Raw genomic sequence first — 12,574 nt, 5'->3', positions numbered from 1 at the left:
AACCGAGTGATATTTTGAAAAACGATTCAGATACGAAAAATCTAAGATTCATGAATGTTGGGCATAATTCTTCTCCTAGACTCAAGCACACGGTAACTTCATAATTAAGTTCAAAATATTAGTCCGTCAATTAGAACAATTCTAAACATTGAATTCCATGGATGTATAGTCTAATCTCGACTTATCAACATTAAGATTCACCTCTCTATTTAAGGATATTATTGGTAACCAATAAGGGAATTCACGATAACCCCACTTGCCTTGCACATTATCTTTTTATTATTTTAATTTTTAATTTTTTTCATTAAAAGTAACGCCAAGAAGGGGAATTAAATCCTCACCTATAGGGAGCAAACCTATGGTAAAGACTGTACACCCAACTCCTTTTCAAATATCATCCATGGGGAATCGAATCCTCACTTATAGGGAGCAAACCTATGGAAAAGACTTCGCCCAATCCATTCAATTTTTCCAAGTTGGTTCCTTTCATATTTAGTGATTACCAAGTTAATCCTTCAATATCGAACTGAACACTTAATGTGAAAGCGAGATGTAATATGTAAAATTATGATTCAATCAATGTTTAAAACTTCTAATCATGGATTAATAGTTCTAACTTAACTGTGAAATCTAACAAATAGTTGAATCCAAGAGTCATAAATTCCAACATCACTTATCTTGTATTTTTAAATCCAAGATGGCCGTCAAAATCGCTTCGAATTCATACGAAATTCTAGAAATTTTTTTAAAATTTTCACAATTTCTGCTCAAGTCTAAGAAAACACTGATTAGAAAACTTAATCTCCCACACCCAACCTAAAATCTACATTGTCCTCAATGTAAAAGAAATAAGCATGTAATACACATGGGACAACGAAAATATAAGAGGAGTGATGGAAAGATAATACCTGGACGACAGAATCAAGAAGCTTTTCAAAAATATCTACGTAAGAGCGGGTCAGCACAAGAGAGAAACCAACAGAAGTAAAGTAACAAAAGTAAAATCCTACCTATACCACTTTCGCAGGTGCTCTCGATTGCATTTAGCGTATGCAACAAGCCTTTAAACCCCTAGGTTGCCCCTAGTGGACGAGTTGTAGTCTCGTGAGGGTTTGCAGCAATGTTACCCACAAACATTGAACTAACTAACTAGGAAAATGAAACAGAATGAAAAGCTGGGTTGGTTCCCCGGAGCGCTAAGTTTACCGTCTATCCTAAAATAGTATACAGGAAACTATCCTAGTCCTACGAAAACAGGAAACCTACCTATACCTCCATCAGACTAGGAGATCAATCCTGGTAAACAAGATCAGTCAGAGGTATGGACATGTCCTCTGAATCAAATTTCTCGACAAATGGCTTTAAGCGATGTCCATTTACTTTAAATTCCTTGCCATTGTCAGGATCTCTTATCTCAACGGCCCCATGAGGATACGCAGTGACCATAATATAAGGGCCAGTCCAACGAGATCAAAGCTTACCTGGAAAGAGATGTAATCGAGAATTATACAAAAGGACTTTCTGACCAGGTGTGAATGATTTCCGTAGAATACGTTGGTCATGAAACACCTTCATTCTGTCTTTGTAAATTCTCGAGTTCTCATACGCATCGTTCCGGATTTCTTCAAGTTCATTTAATTGAAGTTTACGTAGCGAGTCAGTGTTGTCCAGATTGAAATTTAGATTTTTGATCGCCCAGTACGCTTTATGTTCCAACTCCACAGGCAAGTGACAAGCTTTCCCATAGACAAGTCTAAAGGGAGACGTTCCAATAGGAGTTTTGAAAGCAGTACGGTATGCCCATAAGGCATCGGTCAATCGGATTGACCAATCCCTACGATCAGGGTTAACCATTTTCTCTAGGATATGTTTGATCTCCCTATTAGAAATCTCAGCTTGTCCACTTGTCTGTGGATGGTATGGGGTGCTCACCTTATGAGAGATACCGTATTTCTTCATTAGGCTCTCGAATGGTCTATTACAAAAGTATGAGCCCTCATCACTAATGATGGCTCGAGGCGTCCCGAACCGTGAAAGGATGTTCTCTTTTAAGAATTTAATGGCCGTGCGATGGTCATTATTTCGGCACAGAATTGCTTCGACCCATTTAGTGACATAATCTACGGCGAGCAAAATATACAAATATCCAAATGATTGAGGGAATGGTCCCATGAAATCGATGCCCCAGCAGTCAAATGCTTCTATGATAAGGATGGGATTTAAAGGCATCATATTTCGACGGGATAATGCTCCCAATTTTTTACAACGCTCACAAGCCTTGCAAAACTCATGAGTGTCCCTGAACATAGTGGGCCAATAAAAGCCACACTATAAAATCTTAGCCGTGGTCTTTTTAGTAGAAAGGTGACCACCACAGGCCTGTGAGTGACAGAAGGAGATGACGCTCTGATGCTCATCGTCTGGCACACATCTCCTCAGGATTTGGTATGGGCAATATTTAAACAAATATGGATCGTCCCAGAAAAAGTTGTGCACCTTGGTAAAAAATTTATTCTTATCTTGCGCAGTCCAATGTGTCGGTATGGAACCTGTGGCAAAATAATTAGCAATATCAGCAAACCAAGGTGAATGGGAGACTCTGAACAATTGTTCATCAGGGAACATGTCATTGATATGGGTCGCCTCAAGGGAATCAGAGGTATTAAGGCGAGAAAGGTGATCGGCTATTACGTTTTTTACTCCCTTTTTATCTTTAATTTCCAAATCAAATTCTTGGAGTAGAAGGATCCATCGTATCAGGCGGGGTTTAGAATCATTCTTAGAAAGAAGATACTTAAGTGCCGTATGATCTGTGTAGATAATGATCTTGGATCCGATCAGTAGGACCTAAATTTATCCAAAGCGAATACTACGGCTAGGAGTTCCTTTTCCGTAGTTGAGTAGTTCACTTGGGCAGAATTTAAAGTTCTACTTGCGTAATGAATGACGTAGGGCCTCTTATCTTTTCTCTGGCCTAGAACCGCTCCAAGAGCATAATCAGAAGCGTCGCACATAAGCTCAAAAGGAAGGTTCCAATCGGGTGGTTGCATGATAGGTGCAGTGGTTAACATGCCCTTAAGCTTGGTGAAAGCTTCCTGGCATTGCTCAGTCCACTCGTATGGTGCGTCCTTTTGCAGAAGATTACATAAGGGACGAGAGAGGAGACTAAAGTCCTTTATGAATCGTCTATAAAACCCTGCGTGTCCTAAGAAGGATCGCACATCTCTGATGTTCTTGGGTGGAGGTAGGTTAGAGATAAGATCGATTTTTGCCTTATCCACCTCGATTCCTTTGGACGAGATAATATGTCCAAGGACAATTCCCTTATGAACCATGAAATGACACTTCTCCCAATTAAGTACCAAGTTCTTCTCTTCACATCTTTTCAGCACACATTTAAGACTCTCTAAGCACTCGCTGAAAGATGAACCGAAAACAGAGAAATCGTCCATGAAGACCTCTAGATATTTTCCCACCATGTCAGAAAAGATACTCATCATACATCGCTGAAAGGTGGTAGGGGCATTACATAATCCGAATGGCATCCTTCTGTAGGCAAAGGTGCCGTAGGGACATGTAAATGTAGTCTTTTCCTTGTCCTCAGGGGCGATTTCAATCTGATTGTAGCCCGAATACCCGTTAAGGAAACAGAATAGGAATGACCTGCTAGCCTTTCCAAGATTTGATCAATGAAAGGCAAAGGAAAGTGGTCATTCCTTGTGACGGTATTCAGCTTCCTGTAGTCAATGCACATCCTCCAACCAGTAGTAACTCTAGTTGGCACGAGTTCATTATTAGCATTGGCTACGATGGTGATCCCGGAAATCTTAGGAACCACCTGAGTTGGACTCACCCATTGACTATCGAATATGGGGTATATGATACCTACATCTAATAGTTTAAGAACCTCGGCCTTAACCACTTCCCTCATATTTGGATTTAGTCTACGTTGTGATTGCCGAGCGGTCTTAGCATTATCCTCAAGATAAATGCGGTGAGTACAAATCGAGGGGTTGATTCCCTTGAGGTCCGCTATCGTCCATCCAAGGGCTCCCTTATGCTCAATGAGAGTAGATATGAGCATACTCTCCTGTTCTTTCTCCAGGTGGGCAGAGATCACCATCGGGTATGTCTTATCTTGACCTAAATAGACATATTTTAAATAAGAGGGTAAGGGTTTTAGGTCAAGCTTCGGTGGCTTGAGGTTAGACGGTAGAGGCACTACATCAGTTTGGGGCAACTCTTCAAATTGTGGCCTCCACCGGTTAACTTCAAGTACCAGTGTGTTATCAAGCAAGGCACACGTCTCCCTAATCATGTCATCATCAAAATCATGGGAGTCGGCTAGGCATGTCTCTAGAGGGTCAGAGGATAAGGTCAGGGGTGTCGTATCTTCCACTAAAGAGTCAATCATGTTAATGTCATGGAAATCGTCATCTTCCTCTAAGTTTCTGCCGTTATTGAAAAAGATGTTTGACTCCAATGTTATATTTTCAAAAGACATAGTCATGACACCATTCCCACAATTAATAATTGCGTTTGAAGTGGCAAGGAATGGGCGATCAAGAATGACGGGGATCTGAGTGCTCATGTTATTGATGGGTTCGGTGTTCAGGATGATAAAATCTACAGGGTAGTAAAATCTATCAACTTGGACCAACACATCCTCAATTATCCCTCTGGGTATACGAACAGAGCAATCAGCAAATTGTAGTGTGGTTAGGGTGGGTTTTAATTCACCCAAACCTAACTGTTTGTATACCGAGTAGGGAATTAGATTGACGCTCACTCCTAAGTCAAGAAGTGCATGATAAATTCGATGGTCCCCGATTACACATGATATGGTTGGGCTACCGGGATCTTTGAATTTCTGTGGCACGTCTTGCTTTATGATGGCACTCACTTTCTCGGTCAAGAAGATCTTCTTTTGAATACTCTGCCATCGTTTGGTCGTGCATAAGTCTTTCAGGAATTTGGTATATGAAGGTATCTGTTTTACTACATCAAGTAGATGAATGTTGACTTTCACTTGTTTCAACACCTCTAGGATATCCTGAGAGTTAGAGAGAGGTTTTGGTGCAACCAACCGTTGGGAAAATGGAGCAACTGGCTTTTCTAGAAGCTCTGGTTCTAATTTTTATGGGGCCTCACTAGATCCATTATTGTTCTCTTCTGGTTCTTGAGGCTTTTTAGGCCTAATCGGAAGAGTTTTATCAATGATCTTCCCACTCCTAAGAGTGGTGATGGATTTAGCGTGCCCCATTTGATTTGAAGAGTTGGGATCACTTATCTCGTATTGCGGTTTAGGATTGGGAAGCGGTTGTGCAGGAAGTATCCCCTTTTCTACAATCGTCATACGTGAATCCATCTTTTGCATAAAGTCTCGCATTGCATGGGTCAGCTCATGCATGGAATTTTAAACCAGTTCTTCTTGAGGTTTTTCCTTATTTGGATTTTGATTGAAGAAACTTTGAGGGGTAGCAGTTTGTCCATTTCTCCAACTAAGGTTTGGATGATTTTTCCAACCAGGATTATACGTATTAGAGGTTGGTCCATTGAAAGGTCTTTGATATTTATTTACGGCATTGGATTGTTCATTCAACACTTCTCGAAAGGCGGGTATTGTACGACAATTTTCAGTTGTATGAATGTTGCAATCACAGATGTCGCAAACACTTTCATTAACCTTATCCTTCTTTCCTTCCATGGCCTCAACTTTCCTTATGAGCATAGTCACTTTACACTTGAGATCATCCTCTTCTTTCAAGAGATATAATCCACCTTTCTCCTTTAATTGAGTTGGCCTAGACGTGGTGTTCGACTTTGGGTAATAGTCTCATGATTATGTTTTTTCAGCAAGACTATCGAGGTAATCCCATACCTCGTCAACATTTTTATTAATGAATTCTCCATTACACATTGTCCCGACCATTTGACGCATGGAAGATGTTAGTCCATCATAGAAAAAATTTGTAATGCGCCACGTTTCAAAGCCGTGTTGTGGGCATGAACTGACCAAATCCTTAAACTTTTCCCAACATTGGTAAAACGTTTCATCCTCCTTTTGGGTGAAGTTCATGATTGCTTTTCTAAGGGTAATCGTTTTATAATGTGGAAAGAATTTCTTTATAAATTCCCTTTGCATATCATTCCATGTGCCAATGGATCTAGGACGTAGTGAATGTAACCACGTCTTAGCCTTCTTTTTTAAGGAAAAAGGAAAAAGTCTTAGCCTGACTGTGTCCTCAGACACATTTTGAAAATACATAGTGGCTCTGATCTCATCAAACTCTTTCAATGTAGATATGGTTCTTCAGATTCAAGCCCATGGAACTTAGGAAGGAGTTGGATAACCCCTGGCTTGATGTCCATATGTCCTGTATTTTCAGGAAAAATCATGCATGAGGGCGTACTCACCCCCGCTGGTTGTAAATAATCTCGTAAAGTACGTGGCGGGGGTGCTTGATACACCTCATTTTCATCCTGAATGTCCTCCACCCTAGGTTGGGGTAGAAGAGGTTGGTTTCCAGCAACCACTTCAATTAACTCAGGAGATTTCTAATGGTGTCTAGTCCTGCGATGGATAGTCAACCCCTCAACCAATCCTCCTTCAGTCAAGAGACGTCGAGTGTTGTCACGGGCCCACTTGGGCATGAAACACTTGCAGCCCTCAATCAAATTTGAAACCTAATCTTAAGAAAGGAAAATAAAATCTACAAAGAAAGAAGGGTTGGAAAGAAGTTACCAAATTGGAGCCCCTAAGTTAAGAACCTGGAAAATAAAACAAAATAAGTTAGATTCTAAAAAGAGAAGAAAAATCCTTTAAAAGAAAGATAGCAGTAAACTGATTTCTAAAAGAAGGAATTCCTAAAAGAAAGTAGAAATTTCTAAAATAAATTAGGAAAGTCCTAAACTAAAAAGTAAATTACTAAAAGAGAACTGAAAAATAGAAAGTAGAGAAAGAACTTATCAAATTAGAAATTTCTATCTTAAAGGCCTACAAAATAGGAAAGTTAGTTTCTAAACAAAAATTCTATAAGTAGAAAATTAGGAAACAAAATTAGATTCTAAAAGAGTTAGAATTAGAAAATTACTAAAAGTAAAAATATAAAGTTAATTTCTAAAAAGGGAGATAACTAACTTAGTTTCTAAAAATAAAAGAGGAAAGTTTCTAAAAATAAACTATTTCCTAAAAATAGGAAAATACTAGAATTAGAAAATTTCTAAAATTTAAACACTAATTGTAAAAGTAGAAAAAGTAGAGAAATTAGGAAGGAATTACCAATTTAGAAACTTATGTCAGGATCCTACAAAACAGGAAACAAGTTAGTTCTAAAAATCAAATAGTAATAAAAATCCAAAACTAAAGTTAGTAAAATCCTAATCTCAAACTAATTCTAAAACTAATTAATTTCAAAGAATCGTAACCGTCAGTCCCCGGCAACGGCGCCAAAAACTTGTTCACTCCCCAAGTATAGGGTTGTGATGTAGTAATAAACTCGGTAAGACCGAGGTCGAATCCCAAGGGACTGATACCTGTACGTTACCTGAAACTAACTAGAAATAGGACTAGCCTAAGATGAAATCTAAATCCAATATAAAGTGATGAATAATGGTGAGAGATTAATTTAAAACTTAAGAAATTCAGAGGAAGGAAACTAGGGATTTAGAGGATCCACTTGTAGAGATCAAGGAGATCTTATGCCTGCATCAAGAATCATGGAAATTAAACTGAACTTATTTGATCTAGTTTTCACGAGATGAAAGGTATATGAATTAGAATGGATTCCATCACCAAACCATGCCTAGGAGACAAGGCAAACAACAGAATTAAACTAATTACCAACCAATCAACAATGCCTGAAGGTTAGGAAGGGTACCGTCATCCGACCATGCCCATGAGACGATGGTGAACAACAGGGCTTCCTGACGTCATAAACATCAAAAAGAGGAAGAAATACTCAAAACTATCGCAGATCTATTGTAATTTCAGTCACAACAAACCATTAAAAATAACTGAAAGTATTCCTTTTAATTTAAACAAAAATCAACATCAATCAGTCTAAACAATAGGCACAAGTAAAGTCTCTCCCATCAGACTATAAGCTTCACCTCTTAGCCCTAGCTAAGAGGTTTAGCCACACATGAATGGGCTGGACTTTTTAAAGCAAGTAAAAAGAAAAAGAAAAAGAAAAGAACAAGAAAAAAACCAGATATCCACTTCTCTCTTCCTGCTCACGTCCAGCCTTCGCTAAGCCCCTCCCCCCTTTTTCTCTCCTCCTGGATCTCCTTTTATCAGTCTTGCAGACCGTGGCTGGAGAATGCGCCAGTCCTCTTTACGCACGACAGCGTGCGCAACACCTTTCGCAGCAGAAGCACAACGCAAACTGACTTGCGTTTCGACGAAATTGCAGGACATACCGCTCATGTCCTTGGAATTTGGCATCGTGGCACTGGTCGACTCTTCCTTGGCTTTCATATGGACGGTCCAGATCGATCAAATGGGCCATTCTGGTGGGCCATAACGTCAAATCGCTTCCGGTTTTCACGGACGCACGGCCTGCGCAAACAACTTGCGCTGTGATGATTGGTGGGTCCCTGTTCAGCGTCGACGAGAAAATCCACTCCATCCATTAGCTTCTTGGTGAGATTTCGGGTGGGAATGACTGGTTTTTGAGTGATTTTGATATGGTCCACCTAATTTTTCTCGCCGCCATTCGTCCGTCGTTTAAACGATCGAAACTGATCTCAAATTGTATTATGAAATTTCTCCACCTAGGCCTTGATGATAGGGGCCAAATGAATCTCATGGACGGTCTGGATTAAGCCTTTGGTGTACGGTAGTGGCCCACAAAGGAAACCGCAGCCCTTGTTGCGAAACAGAGGCTACGCCACGGCTCTGTGATGGTTGGTGGACCACTGCTTGATGCCAGGTGTAGAATCCACTCCGTCCATTAGCTTCAGGACGAAAAATAATCTAGACTTGCTTGGTTTTGGATCCCAACTATGGTGGACCCTGAGATCTTCATTCGGCCGTCCATCTCAAGTTTGAACATAGATGTCTTGTAATCGGGTGCATGGGACCAAAAATTCACCATGATTGTGGTAGTACCTATCTTACGGACACAATGAACGGTCCAGATCGTACATATGTCTGATAGGTGGGCCCCACTACTGCAAAATAGACGAAAACGGCAGGACGCTGTTTCCTGCTTTGATTCAGAGAAGATGGAGTCGGTCAGCGTGTGCTGACCGACTTTGAGACTTTTAGTGCACGGCTAGTGTACTTGTCTACCGTGCACACATGATATACATGAGGCCCTTAAAAGATGTTTGTGAGAAATTCGCTCCGTCCATCTGTATTCTCATTTCATTTAACGCGTTGATACCAACTTTGAAGCATATCCAGATAGCAGGTGGGCCCAAAATCAGAGTTTTAGGGGCTGATCTGTCCGTTGGGCCACTTTCACAGGGATATAACAGATGAAATTTGACGTGTACGGTTAATTTATGGTCCCAATCCCATGTATGAAGTTTCGAGCCAATTGGATAGCGAGAACCCTGTAATCTTACATTCTGTGCTAGTTTCGGGCCTCTTTAATGTGAACAGCTTTATTTCCTCGGATCCCTGGTGTGTAAATCCTTCAGTCTTAGTCCCCTGGGGTCTGTCTCATGCTTTGGTGAATTCAGAGCGTCAATCCATACATTTAGCATCATTTTTCAGTCCAGGTTCTTAAAGTCACCTTGCAACACAAACACAAGTAAATCGGGCTGTTAAACAGTATCCTGTTCGTAAATTCAGGCAATAACTAGGTCTGATATGCAATATTTGACCCTTAACACGAGGATCGCCAAGCAGTAGTGGAAAGAAATTTCCATTTTTGGAAATCCTGTGTTTGCAGGCCCTGTTTGCGTCGGTCCTTGTGTGTGTAGGTGCACTCCGGCAGGTGGATCGACCATGGTTTTAATCGTCTTCGGGCCTTCTACAAGATGGACGGTTCAAATCGCTCACATGAGCGATCATGGTGGGCCACAGCACGTCGAGAACGAGCTCTGTCTGTCCGTCTGACGGAAATTCAAAAAGGAGAAAAGGAAGGAAATCTTTCCTCTTTGGGTCTTTTCCTCAGTCAGATGCGGTTTGATTGGGTCTCCTGGGTCCGGTGTAGTGTGGGTGTACACCCGCTATGTACACGCACCACTCAGGGTGGGGTCCACTGTGAGGATCCAAATCGATTCGCTCCGTTCATTCATCTTGGTGGCTCACATTATGGTCCAGCCCAGAGGATGAGGCAGATCCAAGGCTTTGGTGGGCCGTAATATTGGATTTTCGTATATAGATGACGATATCCGAGGATCTTCGAAGATTTGACAGTTAGATTTCTTCCTAATTTGGTTTCATTGATTATTTAGGCTTATGGGGCTGATTGTATGAAATTTGATAGTTAATTTTGCATTGGATGACCAATCATGACACATTAGAGTTGTCTAATTGGACATCATGGACTAATGAGCGGTTGATTCTACCCAATAGGGTGCCTCACTATGTGATTTTGAAGTCCTCTTGTTGTCCCTCATCAATCTAATGATTGTATAATTCTAAAACTGATCGTTGGCACATTTAACATTTCCTCTACTAGTTTAGGAATCTTTGACAATTGCATTTACAATCTGATGACTAACTTACTCAATTAAGCGACTATTCATCCCATTAAGGTTGTGGATCTGAGGTACAGTGATTTATCCATGGTTTTGACGATCGGATCCATCGTTGTACGATGCGAGGCCTACACCCAATGATTCATTTCGAAGTTCATAGCTGACCTTCAATTCCAATGGTTGGATCATTCTACATTTGGAACTTTAGAGGTTTAAGGGTTCTAGGGATCCTAAAGAGCACTCGGGTGTTTTGATTTGAGAATTAAAATCTACTAGTCAGGATCACACGATTTAGTGTCAGTTGATAAAGAGTGGATTTAGTGATTCAGATTTCCAAATGAATGATTGGATTGATCTATATCCTTACGTCAATGTGGAGGTCGCTCTCAAGTAACAACAGAAGGATTTAGACAGGAATGAATGTGAATGTGCGAGTAAGTTAAGTTACATGGTAATCCCCGAGTACTGAAAAATACAGGGTGTTACATGACCAAACCTGGGCCACCCCTGTGTTCTGCAATTTACCAACTAACTCGACTACTCAAGTAGTCTTAATCATTCGACAGAACTAGTTAACCCACAATAGTAATTTACAAGAATGAAACATGAGTAATAAATATAGCAATTTACTCATTTTGGGCATTTCATCAAACATACAAGCTTCACCACATTGGTAATAACAATATATAAAAAGGAAATCAAAATATACATATACAAGTTAGCATGCATTCACACATTCACAAGTATAAATCATTAACTAAAGCATAAGACTCGATAAATGACAACTTAGGGATAATGGTTCACACCTCTAAGAAGGAATCTCTGATTTTGAGCTCCTAGGGTTAGGGATTTGGGAAAAAAAATTATCAATTCATAAATCAAAATCAAGAAAAACACCATTATAATGACTAGAAATCTACACTAGGTTGCTTAATTGAAGGGTAATATATAACTCTTATCTTCGATTCTTGGTATTGGTAGATTTAGTGGAGGTTTGATAGTAGCCAAATGTTTGGTTGAAGAAATACCAACCCTACAATCATCAAGATTTCCCTCACACACACACACACACACTCTCTCTCTCTCTCTCTCTCTCTCTCCCCTCTCTCTCTCTCACTTCTATTTCTCTTCCTTTTCTCTCAATCTCTAGCTTCTCTCTTTTCCTTCACCCAAACTAGGGCATGAAATTCATATGGGAGAAGGGGGTGCCCAAATGAAGATCTTATATGGTTCCATAAATTGTGCAAATGGCCATAAGGGCTAGGTTTCATTATACTAGCTCTATGGGAGGGAGTTTTAACCTTTGGGGCTCACTATGGGGTGTAGGAGTTGATATACACCATAGGATAATTAGCTCTAATGATGATCTACGTAGGGATACGATCGGCTTGCCATTTGGATGCGCCGATCGATGGGTATAATCAGAAGTCTGTTCAACGGTCACCGATGGTTGATCGGGGCCACGACTATACGGATATGTGTGGGGAAACATCTTTAGTCAGTATCCCAACTTTGGTTGCGATCTAATGGTCAGAAAACCACAATTTCACAAAAGAGTGGGAGGTTCATTTCACTCAAGTTTTAAGTTTCTGTTTTGGGTATTTGCCCATTTCAAGCACTTGGCCTCTGGCCCAAGTTGCGCAATTCTAGGTACTATATTGATTCGCCACCCGTGACGGACATCAAGCCCACTAAGATGAACATCGGGTTTTGTGGCCCACTAATGACTGGTGTAAAGTTTATTTGGATAATCAGTGCATTCATGAAATGAATTAGGTAGAGAGATTTCTGCGCGCAGTGATTAGGGTCTGGATTAACTGTGTTCATAGTGTGGCTTATTTAAAATTAACAAAATTGATGATTTGATCATGATCACTCTAAACCATTGGTTCTTAGGCTAAACGAGTAAATAGGTTGA

General features: G+C 40.3%; 1 non-coding gene across 1 annotated transcript; it reads left to right on the top strand.

The window, feature by feature from the left end:
- Positions 1 to 5,990: 5,990 nt before the first annotated feature.
- On the top strand, positions 5,991 to 6,097 carry LOC131230086 (small nucleolar RNA R71). The gene has a single exon (XR_009163811.1). It is a non-coding gene; the product is annotated as a small nucleolar RNA R71 (small nucleolar RNA).
- Positions 6,098 to 12,574: the final 6,477 nt, after the last annotated feature.

The sequence above is a fragment of the Magnolia sinica genome, chromosome 16 (genome assembly GCF_029962835.1).
Source record: "Magnolia sinica isolate HGM2019 chromosome 16, MsV1, whole genome shotgun sequence".
In the NCBI taxonomy this organism is placed as follows: Eukaryota; Viridiplantae; Streptophyta; class Magnoliopsida; order Magnoliales; family Magnoliaceae; genus Magnolia; species Magnolia sinica.
Note: the sequence above shows the minus strand (reverse complement) of the source record. Positions and strands in the feature narration are given on the sequence as shown.